We start from the raw sequence: 14,029 nt of genomic DNA, 5'->3' as shown, positions 1-14,029 counted from the left end.
ATTAATAAGTTTCTATCTCACAATTCTCCTCAAGTATATAGTTTTAAGTTTGAATATCTCAATACCTCTTCTACTTGGTTTTTACCTCATTGTTAACAGATTTTGATTTAAAGTTTACCAAGTCTAATATGGCTTCTGAACATTTTTCTTTTTTTTCTTATTTAAGTCCTAGGATAAAAGCACTGTTTCTGGTGACCACACTATATCACACTGTCAGTCTTCTCCTTCTTTCATACAGTCCTCTTCTAAAAATATTTCCTCATCCTTAAAGTCCAAATTTGATACTTTATCTGCTAAATCTGTCTTCGCACAAGATTCATTTTCCACTATCAACTTCGAAGTTTACTTAACTTCTAATCCTATTCACACTTTATCTGCCTTTGATAACAATGATCAGATTCCCTTTAAAGTTCCTTCTAGTCTCAACACTCATCTAATGCTTACTAGGTTGAAAACTGTAGCTTTACAAAATTAGTCTTTGCATCTTAAAAATCTGACAAGTCTCAATCACATATGCTAGCTGCTATGGCTGTATCTTCTAGTTCTCTTTCTTCAGTACAAGAACCTAATTCTGTTTTACGAGCTCTCTCATCCCCAGCTTGGAAAGATGCTATGCAAGCAGAGTTTAATGCATTAATCTACAATAGAACTTGGACCCTTGGGCTCTACAGTCTTTACATGAACATAATGCAAAACTAGTGGGTCTTCAAAACTAAGTACAATGCAGATTGTTTTGTTAAGAGACTTAAACCTAGACTTGTGGCTAAGGGGTTGCAACAAACTGCTAGAGTAGATTATTTTGAGACTTTTAGTCCAGTAGTCCAAGATACTACAATAGGAATGATTATCTCTGTTGCTCTGATTCAGGGTTGGGACATTCAACAAGTGGATGTGAATAATTCCTTTCAAAATGGTGATCTAAATGATATTGTCCATTGTAGCAACCTGAAGGTTTCTCATACTCCATTTATCCAGGTTATGTATGTAAACTCAATAAAGCTTTACATGGGTTGAGACAAGCCCCCTTGGCTTGGTTTGATAAACTGAAAACAGCTTTTTTAATGGAGGTTTGTGAATTCAATAGCTTATTCTAGCTTGTTTATCTACAATTCTAAGAGTGAGATTTTTTATGTGTTAGTTTATGTTGATGACATACCTCTAACAGGCACTAATGCATCTTCAATTGCAAAGGTTATGTAGGATTTAAATAATTAGTTGCTCTCAAGACCTTGGATCCTCGAAATATTTTCTTAGTTTAGAAGCTTTTCAAAATAGAAATGGCATCCATCTCAATCGCTAAATACACCAAAGATCTTCTAAAGAAGACTGGAATGCTAAAGTCAAATGGGTTTGGGAATTGAACTTGCTGCTGTAGATAGTGAAGAGTTTGACACATTTGCCTTATATAGAAGCACAGTAGGTGCTGTTCAATACTTAACCAAGCCAGACACTGCTTTCTTAGTAATAACCTTAAGCAAACCTTAACCTTAACCTTAACCTTAACCAAGCATAGTAGGTGCTCAATCTCTTCTTTTCAAACACTTTTTAACATTGTGCTCAACTATAAACTATTAAAAACATTTGGTTGTGGTTGTTACCCTTTCCTCAGGCCTTATAGTGCACACAAATTTATTTTTCATACTTCTAAATGTGTATTTGTAGGTTATAGTCTTGTTTGTGAAGGTTACAAGTGCTTAAATGCAAATGGCAAAGTGTATATAGCTCAAAGTGTCAAGTTTGATGAGTCTGATTTTACTTTGATTAATAGTTTTCTATCTCACAATTCTTCTAAAGTACATAGTTTTAAGTTTGAATTCAATACCTCTTCTACTTGGTTTTTACCTCATTGTTTAACAGATTTTGATTTAAAGTTTACTAAGTCTAATCAATCTTCTGAACATTATACTGATTTTTCTTCTTTAAGTCCTAGGATAACTGCTACTGCTCCTGGTGACCACACTAAATCACACCGTCAGTCTCTCTCTTTCTCTATCTCTTCCCCTCATCTTCTCTCTTTCACATTTTCTATCGCCCACATCTCCTTTCTCTTTTTCTCTACTCTGCCCCTCATCTCCTCTCTCCACTTTTTCTATGACCCGCATCTCCTCTCTCTATGACCCACATCTCCTCTCTCTTTCTCTATCTCTTCCCCTCATCTCCTCTCTTCCACATTTTCTATCGCCCACATCTCCTCTCTGTTTGTATACTAAACCATTGTATTATTAATGTAATGTATTTATAATACCAAACTTGTATGAAATGATGAATGCGCTAATAATATACTCTAATCTTATCAACTTTTCATTCAATAATAAATATATTTAAATACATGTTTGAGGTCAATTAGAAGTGATTTTTTAATCTTAAATGCTTTTTATATTACATCCATTTGCATTGCAATAAAAGAAAGTGGAAAATGTTTAAACTCACTTAAAATTAAAGAAGTGAAACAAAATCTTTTAGTTATCACTCATTCAAGTCATTAATAATTCAATGTGTAATTTTTGTCGTGATTGAATTGAATTAAATTGAACTTTTGTGGTGAACTGCACTTCTCCCAACCTAATGTGGCTCTTCAAGCATGCAATGTCTCTCAGCTATGATTTCACATCAAGTTTCTCCAGCTCAAGGTTATATTCCTCAATTTAAGCCTCTTTGTCTACTCACAATGTTTCTAATAATTATGCAACACTACTCCGCTACAGTCAAAGAACCAATTTGGTGTATCAGCTCAAGAGCCACTGCTCATGTCACAACAAATTTGAGTCAATTGTTTGTTAATGCAAGCTTCACTGGCCAGGATCAAACTCAAGTTGGAATTGTGAGCGTCTGAACTTTTCTCATACAGTTTTTACTTCTTTACCAGTTCTTTGAAACTATATTCTTTTATCTTAAAAACGTTCTCTGTGTTTCTCATATTTCTAAAAATTTGCTAAAATTTCAAAATTTACAAAGGAATAATTTTGTATGTTAATTTTCTGCTGATCATGATATGATCAAGGACAAAGTCACCACGAGTTGTTACAAGGGGAGCTAAAAGTTGGTTTGTACCAACTAAAGATTCCTTCTATCTCCTCCTCTTATTCCAGCTTCTTCTATCATCCTCAGGCTCACTTCAGTCTTCTCTTTCCTTTGATGCTTGCTGTTTGCAGAATGTGTCGTCTACTGATTTTTTCTAACATTTTTGCTCAACGTGTTTCACATGTTGCTACGTGGAAAAATTCTGATGTTTCTCTTGATACATTAGAATGTAACGGTTCTCTCAGATGAGAATTTAGATTCCTAGTGTAAAAGTGTGTTCAATACAGCTGCTGTATGTCATCTGCACTAATTGTTCTATCAATAAACTCATGCTTTTTGCTGTTAAGCTTTGTGTCTGACAAGACAAAAGCAATGCTATGACATAAGAGACTTGGACGCCCAATGAACAAGTTTTGAGCACTGTGTTTGCACAATTAAATGCATTAAAAAAAAAAAAAAAAAAAAAAAAAAAAAAAAAAAAAAAAAACTTGTTAAGTCTTTGCCATTTTGCTTAGCATGTGAATTTGGTAATGCATAATCTATTTTTCCATATTCTTCTAGTGGAGCTTCCAAGCCTCTTGAACTAGATTCATTCTAACCTTTGAGGCCCCTCCACAAGTGTCCATTGAAGGTTATAAATACTGTATACATTTCATAGATGACTTTAGCAGACTCACTTGACTTTTTCCTCTAAAATACTACAACAAAGTCTGTGTTTCTTCTATTCATAAGTTAGTGGACAGACAATTTGAAACCATTGAAGTCCTTCAAACTGATTGCGGTGGGGAGTTTAGAACCCTTTTACCTTACGAATGAGCATGGCATTATATTTAGGTACCCTTGCCCACATACTCAACAACAAAATGCGAGAGCTATGAGAAATCATAGGCTATTGTAAGATAGGGTCTAACAAGCTTTCATGCCATTAGCTTACTGGAATTTAGCTTTTCAAACTGTTGTATTCTTAATAAATAGTGCTTTTTAGATTGGATGATAAATAATTAAAGATTAGGAGAGTGTTATTTTGGTCCCAAATATACCTAAGAAGCACAATGAAGTCATATGTGACTATGTGAGTGATGAAGTGTGAAAGGATTTTATTTTTAGTTGATTTTTTTCAAATATTATCAACATTTGGATTGTTAGTTTACTTTAATTCTTCATTGTTGATGTTTCTATCGTGTAAAGAATCATTTTTAAGAATTTGGTTTGTAGTTTGTCATGGTAATTCTCTCATAATTATCTATTGTAGTTTTTCAAATCGTGTAAAGAATCATTTTTAAGAATTTGGTTTGTAGTTTGTCATGGTAATTCTCTCATAATGATCTATTGTAGTTTTTCAAATCTTAATGGGCCTGCTTGGGATTGGTCCTTCACCAGCTCTACCTGTCACATCAATTTTTATAGTCTTTGTAGAATTCTATGCACTTTTAGCATTAAGATTTGAAAAACTACATTAGATAATTATGAGAGAATTACCATGACAAGGGATTGGTCCCAAATGGGACCAGTCACTCATGGGCTTGGGATTGGTCCCAGGCCTATGAGCAATTTTAGGATCGGTCCTATGGGCTTAGAAAATTTCTTTTTCTCCCTTGATCTTTTTTTATATTTTAGGGGCGAAATGAAATTCTGTAGGGGGTTTTTAGTATTTTTTAGGGATAAAATTTATAAATTTTTATAAATTGTTCAGGGCCTAGAATTTTTTTATTTTTATAAATTTTGTAAAATTTCATTTTAACCTCTATAATTTATGTTTTTTTTTTTAAATTTATAGAGGGTTTTAGTAATTGTACAAGAGACTAAAACAAAAATATTTGAAAAAATTGGGCCCAAGATTGGGTTCCGTTTTGGAACTAAGCCTCCTAAGACCAGGTTTTTGGACCCAGTCCCAAATGTCCACCTCTGGTGACAGGGAATGAATACAAAGATATTTATACAAAGTGATATAACAGAAAATGAATAAAATAGTGAATATGATAAGTTTGAGCTTTTGTATTTACTTTTCCATTCATTTTCTGTCAGATCACTTTGTACATCTAACATTAGTTAGATCTGACCAGACTCACAAGTCAACCCATTCCAGGGAAATAATGTAGGGTATAAGTCCATTACATTGGACTCGTACCCGGTCCGACCGTTTTGAAAGCCGGTGAGACGGGTACACCCGCGGGTCTCGGTTTGTTTTTGGAATTGAAATTCCTAAGTCATCTCCTCTCTCACACTCACTCACTCTCGTCTCTCAAACTCACTCGCGCAAATCCACCGTAACTGTCGCCGCTACCCACGCAACTCCACCGTTGCCGTTTCTCCAGTCTGCACTCTCTAGAGCCACGTCTGCAGTCTCCACCATCGCCGCATCTCCAATCTCAGGGCCACAAACGCAACTCCACGTCTTGCTCATCCAAAGTATGGGTATCTTTTGAACCCTTTAATCACATCCTCTGTTTCGTAACTCACATTCACTCTCGTCTCTTTAACACTCATCTCACAGTCACTCACTCACTCTCGGTTAAAGCTCCTCCAGTCTCCACCTACTGCCGCTTCTCCAGTCTCCACCGACCGCCGCTTGCTCAAGTAACATGAAGCCTCAATCTTTACCTTAAACTGCAGATAGCTACAATGAATTATATTATAATATATACATGAACTTGAAAATTTCATTGGAATGGGAGAAAAAACAAATTAGCTTATGTTTGTCTTAATTTGTTGCTCTTATCTCTTGAATGCACCGACTTCTTGTAATTACGGGGCCCGTCTCCGTCTGAGATTATAATTCAAGAAAGGTAATGATTGACATTTTCTTCAACCTTACGGGGAGACTGGGTCTGTGTGTTGGTTATTACAATATTGTTTTTATTCTAATTAAGGATTAAGACCCCAAATTGCAATCACGTCCTGCCGGCTCCACCTGATTACTTAATCTAAATCTCACTTTCACTGCTTTTTCTTTAAATTATTTTCCAAGAGGATCTCTTTGGCTTTGATTTGCTCTCCGTTGGTTTTTGGTTGGTTAGGCGCTTTGCTGTGTTGTGCGTGTTCTCTGGGCGTGTCTTTGTTTGTGTTTGCCTTGGGATGTTGTTGGTTCCTTTCCTGGCAGTAGGAGGCAATTTTTGGAGTGTTGTGGTCATTTTGAGTTCGGCTTTTTTTGGCTGCTGTCCTTGCCCCATGTTGTTTGTTAGTATAGTGTGTTTTTTGGGTGATCTTGCTTACTGTAGGTTCTTCTTCTGGGCTGTTGGGTTTTTGGTAGTTTTTTCCTGGCTGTTTGTTCTGTTTTTTGCTGGCGTAAGGCCTTGGTGGGTGGTTTCTTTGCTGGCTGTTCTGGTGTCTTGTTTACCGCCATCTGTGAGCTGGTTTGTGGCTGTGTGAAGACTGTTTCTAGCTTCCCCGTGGTGTTTTAGAGGTTCTGCGTCTGGGTTTTTTCAGCTGCTGCTCTTGGGTTGTGTTACTGGTTTTGCTTGGCCTGTCCAAAGGGTCTTGTTTGTATACTAAAACCATTGTATTTTTAATGTAATGTATTTATAATACCAAACTTGTATAAATGAGCTAATGCAGCTAATAATATACTCTTAATCTTATCAACTTTTCATTCAAAATAAATTTATTAATACATGTTTGAGGTCAATTAGAAGTGATTTTTTAATCTTAAATGCTTTATTTTATTACATCCATTTGCAATTTGCAATAAAAGAAAGTGGAAAATGTTTAAACTCACTTAAAATTAAAGAAGTGAAACAAATCTTTTAGTTATCACTCATTCAAGTCAATTAATAATTCAATGTGGTGATTTTGTCGTGAATGAATTGAATTAAATTGAACTTTTGTGGGAACTGCACTTCTCCTCAACCTAATGTGGCTCTTCAAGCATGCAATGTCTCATCAGCTATGATTTCACATCAAGTTTCTCCAGCTCAAGGTATATTCCTCAATTTAAGCCTCTTTGTCAACTCACAATGTTTCTAATAATTATGCAACACTACTCCGCTACAGTCAAAGAACCAATTTGGTGTATCAGCTCAAAGCCACTGCTCTGTCACCACAATTTGAGTCAATTGTTTGTTAATGCAAGCTTCACTGGCCAGGATCAAACTCAAGTTGGAATTGTAGCGTCTGAACTTTTCCATACAGTTTTTACTTCTTTACCAAGTTCTTTGAAATCTATATTCTTTTATCTTAAAAACGTTCTCTGTGTTTCTCATATTTCTAAAAATTTGCTAGAATTTCAAAATTACAAAGGATAAAATTTTGTAGTTAATTTCTTGCTGACATGATATGATCAAGGACAAAGTCACCACGATATTGTTGTTACAAGGGGAGCTTAAAGTTGGTTTTGTACCAACTAAAGATCCTTCTATCTCCTCCTCTTATTCCAGCTTCTTCTATCATCCTCAGGCTCACTTCAGTCTTCTCTTTCTTTATGCTGCTGTTTGCAGAATGTGTCGTCTACGATTTTTTCTAACATTTTTGCCAACTGTTTTCAATGTTGCTACGTGGAAAAATTCTGATGTTTCTCTTGATACTTAAATGTAACGGTTCTCTCAGGATGGAATTTAGATTCCTAGTGTAAAGTGTGTTCAAACAGCTGCATGTATGTCATCTGCACTTAATTGTTCTATCAATAAAACTCTGCTTTTTAGCTGTTAAGCTTTGTGTTTCTGACAAGACAAAGCAATGCTATACATAAGAGACTTGGACGCCAATGAACAAGTTTGAGTCACTGTGTTTGCACAATTAAATGCTTAAAAAAAAAAAAAAAAAAAAAAAAAAAAAAAAAAAAAAAAAAAAAACTTGTTAGTTTTTGCCATTTTGCTTAGCATGTGATTTGGTAATTGCATAATCTATTTTCCATATTCTTCTAGTGGAGCTTCCAAGCCTCTTGAACTAGATTCATTCTAACCTTTGAGGCCCCTCCACAAGTGTCCATTGAAGGTTATAATACTGTATACATTTCATAGATATGACTTTAGCAGACTCACTTGACTTTTTCCTCTAAAAATAAACTACACAAAGTCTGTGTTTTTTCTATTTCATAAGTTAGTGGACAGACAATTTGAAACCAAATTGAAGTGCCTTCAACTGATTGCGGTGGGAGTTTAGAACCCTTTTACCTTACGTAAATGAGCATGGCATTATATTTAGGTACCCTGCCCACATACTCACACACAAATGGGCGAGCTATGAGAAATCATAGGCATGGTAGATAGGGTCTAACAAGCTTTCATGCCATTACTTACTGGAATTAGCTTTTCAAACTGTTGTATTCTTATAAATAGGCTATCGTTTTTTTGTGTTAACCAATATCTCACCTTTTAAACACTTTTCAACATTGTGCCCAACTATAACTTTTAAAAACATTTGGTTGTGCTTGTTCCCCTTTCCTCAGGGCTTATAGTGCACACAAATTTAATTCTCATCTTCTAAATGTTATTTGTAGTTTAGTCTTGTTCATAAGGGTTACAAGTGATTAAATGCAAATGGCAAAGTGTCATAGCTCAAAGTGTAAAGTTTGATGAGTAATGATTTTCCTTTATTAATAAGTTTCTATCTCCCAATTCTCCTCAAGTATATAGTTTTAAGTTTGAATATCTCAATACCTCTTCTACTTGGTTTTTACCTCATTGTTAACAGATTTTGATTTAAAGTTTACCAAGTCTAATATGGCTTCTGAACATTTTTCTTTTTTTTCTTATTTAAGTCCTAGGATAAAAGCACTGTTTCTTCTGGTGACCACACATATCACACTGTCAGTCTTCTCCTCTTTCATACAGTCTCTTCTAAAATATTTCCTCATCCTTAAGTCCAAATTTGATACTTTATCTGCTAAATCTGTCTCGCACAAGATTCATTTTCCACTATCACTTCAAGTTTACTTAACTTCTAATCCTATTCACACTTTATCTGCCTTTGATAACAATGATCAGATTCCCTTTAAAGTTCCTTCTAGTCTCACACTCATCTAATGCTTACTAGGTTGAAAACTGTAGCTTTACAAAATTAGTCTTTGCATCTTAAAAACTGACAAGTCCAATCACATATGCTAGCTGCTATGGCTGTATCTTCTAGTTCTCTTTCTTCAGTACAAGAACCTATTTCTGTTTTACAGCTTCCTCATCCCCAGCTTGGAAAGATGATGCAAGCAGAGTTTAATGCATAATCTACAATAGAACTTGGACCCTTGGGCTCTACAGTCTTTAATGAACATATGCAAAACTAGTGGGTCTTCAAAACTAAGTACCAATGCAGATTTGTTTGTTAAGAGACTTAAACCTAGACTTGTGGCTAAGGGGTTGCACAAACTGCTAGAGTAGATTATTTATGGACTTTTAGTCCAGTAGTCCAGATACTACAATAGAAATGATTTCTCTGTTGCTCTGATTCAGGGTTGGGACATTCAACAAGTGGATGTGATAATTCCTTTCAAAATGGTATCTAAATGATATTGTCCTTAGCAACCTGAAGGTTTCTCATACTCCATTTATCCAGGTTATGTATGTAACTCAATAAAGCTTTACATGTTTGAGACAACCCCCTTGGCTTGGTTTGATAAACTGAAAACAGCTTTTTTAATGGAGGTTTGTGAATCAATAGCTTTTTCTAGCTTGTTTTTCTACAATTCTAAGAGTGAGATTTTTTATGTGTTGTTTATGTTGATGACATACCTCTAACAGGCACTAATGCATCTCTCAATTGCAAAGGTTATTAGGTTTAAATAATTAGTTGCTCTCAAGACCTTGGATCCTCGAATATTTTCTTAGTTTAGAAGCTTTTCAAAATAGAAATGGCATCCATCTCAATCGCAAATACACCACGATCTTCTAAAGAAGACTGGAATGCTAAAGTCAATGGGTTTGGGAATTGAACTTGCTGCTGTAGTAGTGAAGAGTTTGACAACTTTTGCCTTATATGAACAAGTAGGTGCTGTTCAATACTTAACCAAGCCAGACACTGCTTTCTTAGTAATAACCTTAAGCAAACCTAACCTTAACCTTAACCTTAACCAAGCAGTAGTGTCTCAATCTCTTTCTTTTCAAACACTTTTTAACATTGTGCTCAACTATAAACTATTAAAAAACATTTGGTTTGGTTGTTACCCTTTCCTCAGGCCTTATAGTGCACACAAATTTATTTTTCATACTTCTAAATGTGTATTTGTAGGTTAGTCTTGTTTGTGAAGGTTAGTGCTTAAATGCAAATGGCAAAGTGTATAATAGCTCAAGTGTCAAGTTTGAGAGTCTGATTTACTTGATTAATAGTTTTCTATCTCACATTCTTCTAAAGTACATAGTTTAAGTTTGAATTCAATACCTTCTCTACTTGGTTTTTACCTCATTGTTTAACAGATTTTGATTTAGTTTACTAAGTCTAATCAATCTTCTGAACATTATACTGATTTTTCTCTTCTTAGTCCTAGGATAACTGCTACGCTCTCCTGGTGACCACACTAAATCACACTGTCAGTCTCTCTCTTTCTCTATCTCTTCCCCTCATCTTCTCTCTTTCACATTTTCTTCGCCCACATCTCCTTTCTCTTTTCTCTACTCTGCCCCTCATCTCCTCTCTCCACTTTTCTATGACCCGCATCTCCTCTCTCTATGACCCACATCTCCTCTCTTCTTTCTCTATCTCTTCCCTCATCTCCTTCTCTCTCTCCACATTTTCTATCGCCCACATCTCCTCTCTCTCTTTCTCTATCTCGGTCATGGTGAGTGACGAACAAAATTAGAGAGAGGAACTCAGTAAAAAGAGATGGCCATAGTGGTGACAAAAAGAATAAAGAAATGGAAGTGAGTAACAAATGGAATAAAAGAAATGGATTATTTAGTAGAGAGAAAAAATGACAAAATTCATATTAAATTATTTCAGTATTTCACACGTGTATGTAGTGGAAAAACAATTTTTCCCTCCACAAGATCAAGAAAAAGTCAGTCTGAAGAGAGATAAAATTGATTTATTAAAAAATGTACAAGCTTAAAACAACAATTAAAAAACTAAGGGAGTATTATATTCCATTACATGTGACTTAATATAAGTGTTGTTGTTATAATATATAACGTTGTTTATGAAGTGTTTCAATTACAAGCAATAAACATACCAATATTTAAAGTTGTACAATAATTATCAATTAGGAAAAAATTATATAAGTGAGCACAAAGCCACAAAGAGAACTCGTATAAGGAGTGATTTTTGACCAAATTTGCAGTCTTATATGTTTTAAAACAATTAAATTAGCAGTGTTTGTCTCATCAAATAGTCTAAATACAAGGGGATGACCTCGAAAAAGAAAACTAATCCTAATTAATTAATTATATTAATGAAGTAATTTTATAATAATAGAAATATGATTAAAAATAGATAATGTGAATTGAGAGATGATAAGTAATAATGCTCAACAGCATATGTGGTCACAATTCAATTTGCAAAGCCCAGAGTGTAGAGAACAAAAACATTTTAATCAATCAAATATATCTAAAGCATGCATAAAATTAAACATAAATTACATTAATCATATGGAAAATATGCCACCGCTTTGCGGCCACCACCGACAACCACTCCGCCACTCTTCCCTTTCACCGCCACTTCCCAAACTCAAAACCCCCACAATTCATTTCCGTCTTAGCAAAGTATGCTAGGAAGGCCAACCTCATTTAGCCCGCCAACTGTTCGACACATTCCCCGCCCAACACCGTCCTTTGGAACCCATCATTATGGTTTTATTTGCAACAAAATGCCACAAGATGCCATTTTGTTCTATGCCAATGAAAAAATCCGCTCCTTATACTTTGTTTGATACTATACTTACTCTTCGGCTCTCAAGGCTTTTGCCGCCACACGCAATTTGAGAGTCGGTAAAGCTGTTCATTCCGTTTAATTAGGGCTTATTGAACCCCAGTAGGATTGTGTATAACCTCTCTGTTGAATATGTACTTTACTTGTTTGAGTTCTGTGGTGGATAGTGAAATTGGTGGGTGTGGTTATTCTGATTTGATATTCGAAGTATGTATTTAGTTTGTAAAGTATTTGATATGATGAAAAGGAGAAATCTTATTTGGGTGTTGTTGCGTGGAATACTATGTTTCATGTTACGTAAAGACAGAGAGATATGCAAAAGCGATTAGGCAATTTAGGATGATGGATAGAAGTAAATTACACCCGGTACGTGTAGTTTTGTTAATGTTTTCCCGGATTTGGCGAGTTTAGGGGACTATAAGAACGGTAACGTACTTATTGACTGCTTGTAAATTGGGAAGTGAATATAAATGACTTGTTTGTTGTGAGTTCAGCTATTTCATGTATGCTGAGCTTGGTTGTCTTGATTTCGCTAAGAAGATTTTTTCTGTTGTTTGGAGAGAAACACTGAGGTTTGGAACACTATGATCGTGGGTATGCACAGAGTAGTTCCCCTTGAAGCTATTTCTTTTCCATTGAAGCTATGTTATCAGATGAAATTGATTTTGAGAGGTGACTTTTTTTATCGGTCTTAACTGCAGTTTCACAGTTGCACGATTGACTTAGCTTAACACTGCATGCCTATATAATTAAGAATTTGGCAACATTTGCCAGTTATTGTATTGAATGCAATTATTGTCATGTATTCAAGATGCGGCTTTGTCCTTACATCATTTAAAGTTTTTGATAATATGCTGGAGCGGGATGTTGTTTCTTGGAATACAATGATTTCTGCTTTTGTTCAGAATGGGTTGGATGATGAAGGATTAATGCTTTTGTATGAGATGCAGAAACAACAATTTATGATTGATTCCGTTACTGTTACTGCTTTGCTTCAACAGCTTCAAATTTGAGAAACCATGATATTGGAAAGTAGACCCATGCTTATCTCTTAAGGCATGGCATTCAGTTTGAGGGAACGGAAAGTTATCTTATAGACAGGTATGCAAAATCTGGTTTGATTAGAGCTTCTCAACAAAATTTTGAGAGAAACCATACTGGAGACACAGATCAAGCCACTTGGAATGCTATGATTGCTGGGTATACCCGAAATGGATTGGTTGAGGAAGCTTTCATTACTTTTAGGCAGATGTTTGAGCAAAACGTAACTCCCAATGTTGTGAATATAGCATTTGTGCTCCCAGCTTGTAATCCAATGGGAAACATAGAATTGGCGATTTGGGCAAGCAACTTCATGGATTTTCTATCCCCCATTTGTTGGACAAAAATGTCTTTGTAGGCTCTGCTTTTGTTGATACGTATTCTAAGTCGGGTTCAATTTCTTATGCTAAAATGTGTCTGCCCAAACCTCTGAAAAAATGCAATTGTAGAGCTCTTTCTTTGTTTCGCAGAATGCAAGAATGTGACATTGAACCTGATGCCGTTACCTTTGTTGCCGTGTTGTCTGCTTGTGGTTATGCTGGCGTGGTTGATGAAGGTCTTCAAATATTTGAGTTGATGGAGAGTAAATACAAGATCAGCCCTCAACTGAGCACTATTGTTGTGTTGTGGATATGTTAGGTAGGGTTAGGAGGGTGGTTGAAGCCTATGAGTTTGTCTAAAAATTAGGTGAAGAGGGGAATGTGTTGGAAATTTGGGGTTCACTTCTTGGTGCTTGCAGACTTCATGGAAAATCTAATTGGGAGAAGTTGCCAAGAAGTTGCTTGAATTAGATACAAGAAAAAAATGACGAGCTATCATGTTTTGCTCTCAAATATCTATGCAGAAGAAAGAAACTGGGAAAATGTTGACAAAGTAAGGAAAAAGATGAGAGAAAGATGGTTGAGAAAAGAAGTTGGATGTTCTTTGATTGATACTGGAGGTTATGTGAACCGTTTTGCGTCTAAGGATCAAGAGCATCCGCAAAGTGATGAGATATATGAGAAGTTGGAAGGATTAGCCATGGAAATGAAAAATGCTGGTTATAGGGCCAACTGAAGCTCTAATCTAGATGCCATGTCGCAGTTTAATGAATGAACTGGAATATTCATTATGGACTTTGAAAATGGGAGAATGAAAACCATGTTTAGTGAAGACAACTAGCTGCAAAAATGTTGGCTGT

The 14,029-nt window shown here is 35.4% G+C and overlaps 1 pseudogene; it reads left to right on the top strand.

Annotated features, from left to right (window-relative positions):
* The first annotated feature begins 840 nt into the window (after window positions 1–840).
* Window positions 841–13,944, top strand: LOC116116622 (annotated as a pseudogene).
* The last annotated feature ends 85 nt before the right edge of the window (window positions 13,945–14,029 follow it).

Source organism: Pistacia vera, unplaced genomic scaffold, assembly GCF_008641045.1.
Source record: "Pistacia vera cultivar Batoury unplaced genomic scaffold, PisVer_v2 Contig78, whole genome shotgun sequence".
NCBI lineage: Eukaryota > Viridiplantae > Streptophyta > Magnoliopsida > Sapindales > Anacardiaceae > Pistacia > Pistacia vera.
This window is presented reverse-complemented; position numbering and strand designations above follow the sequence as displayed.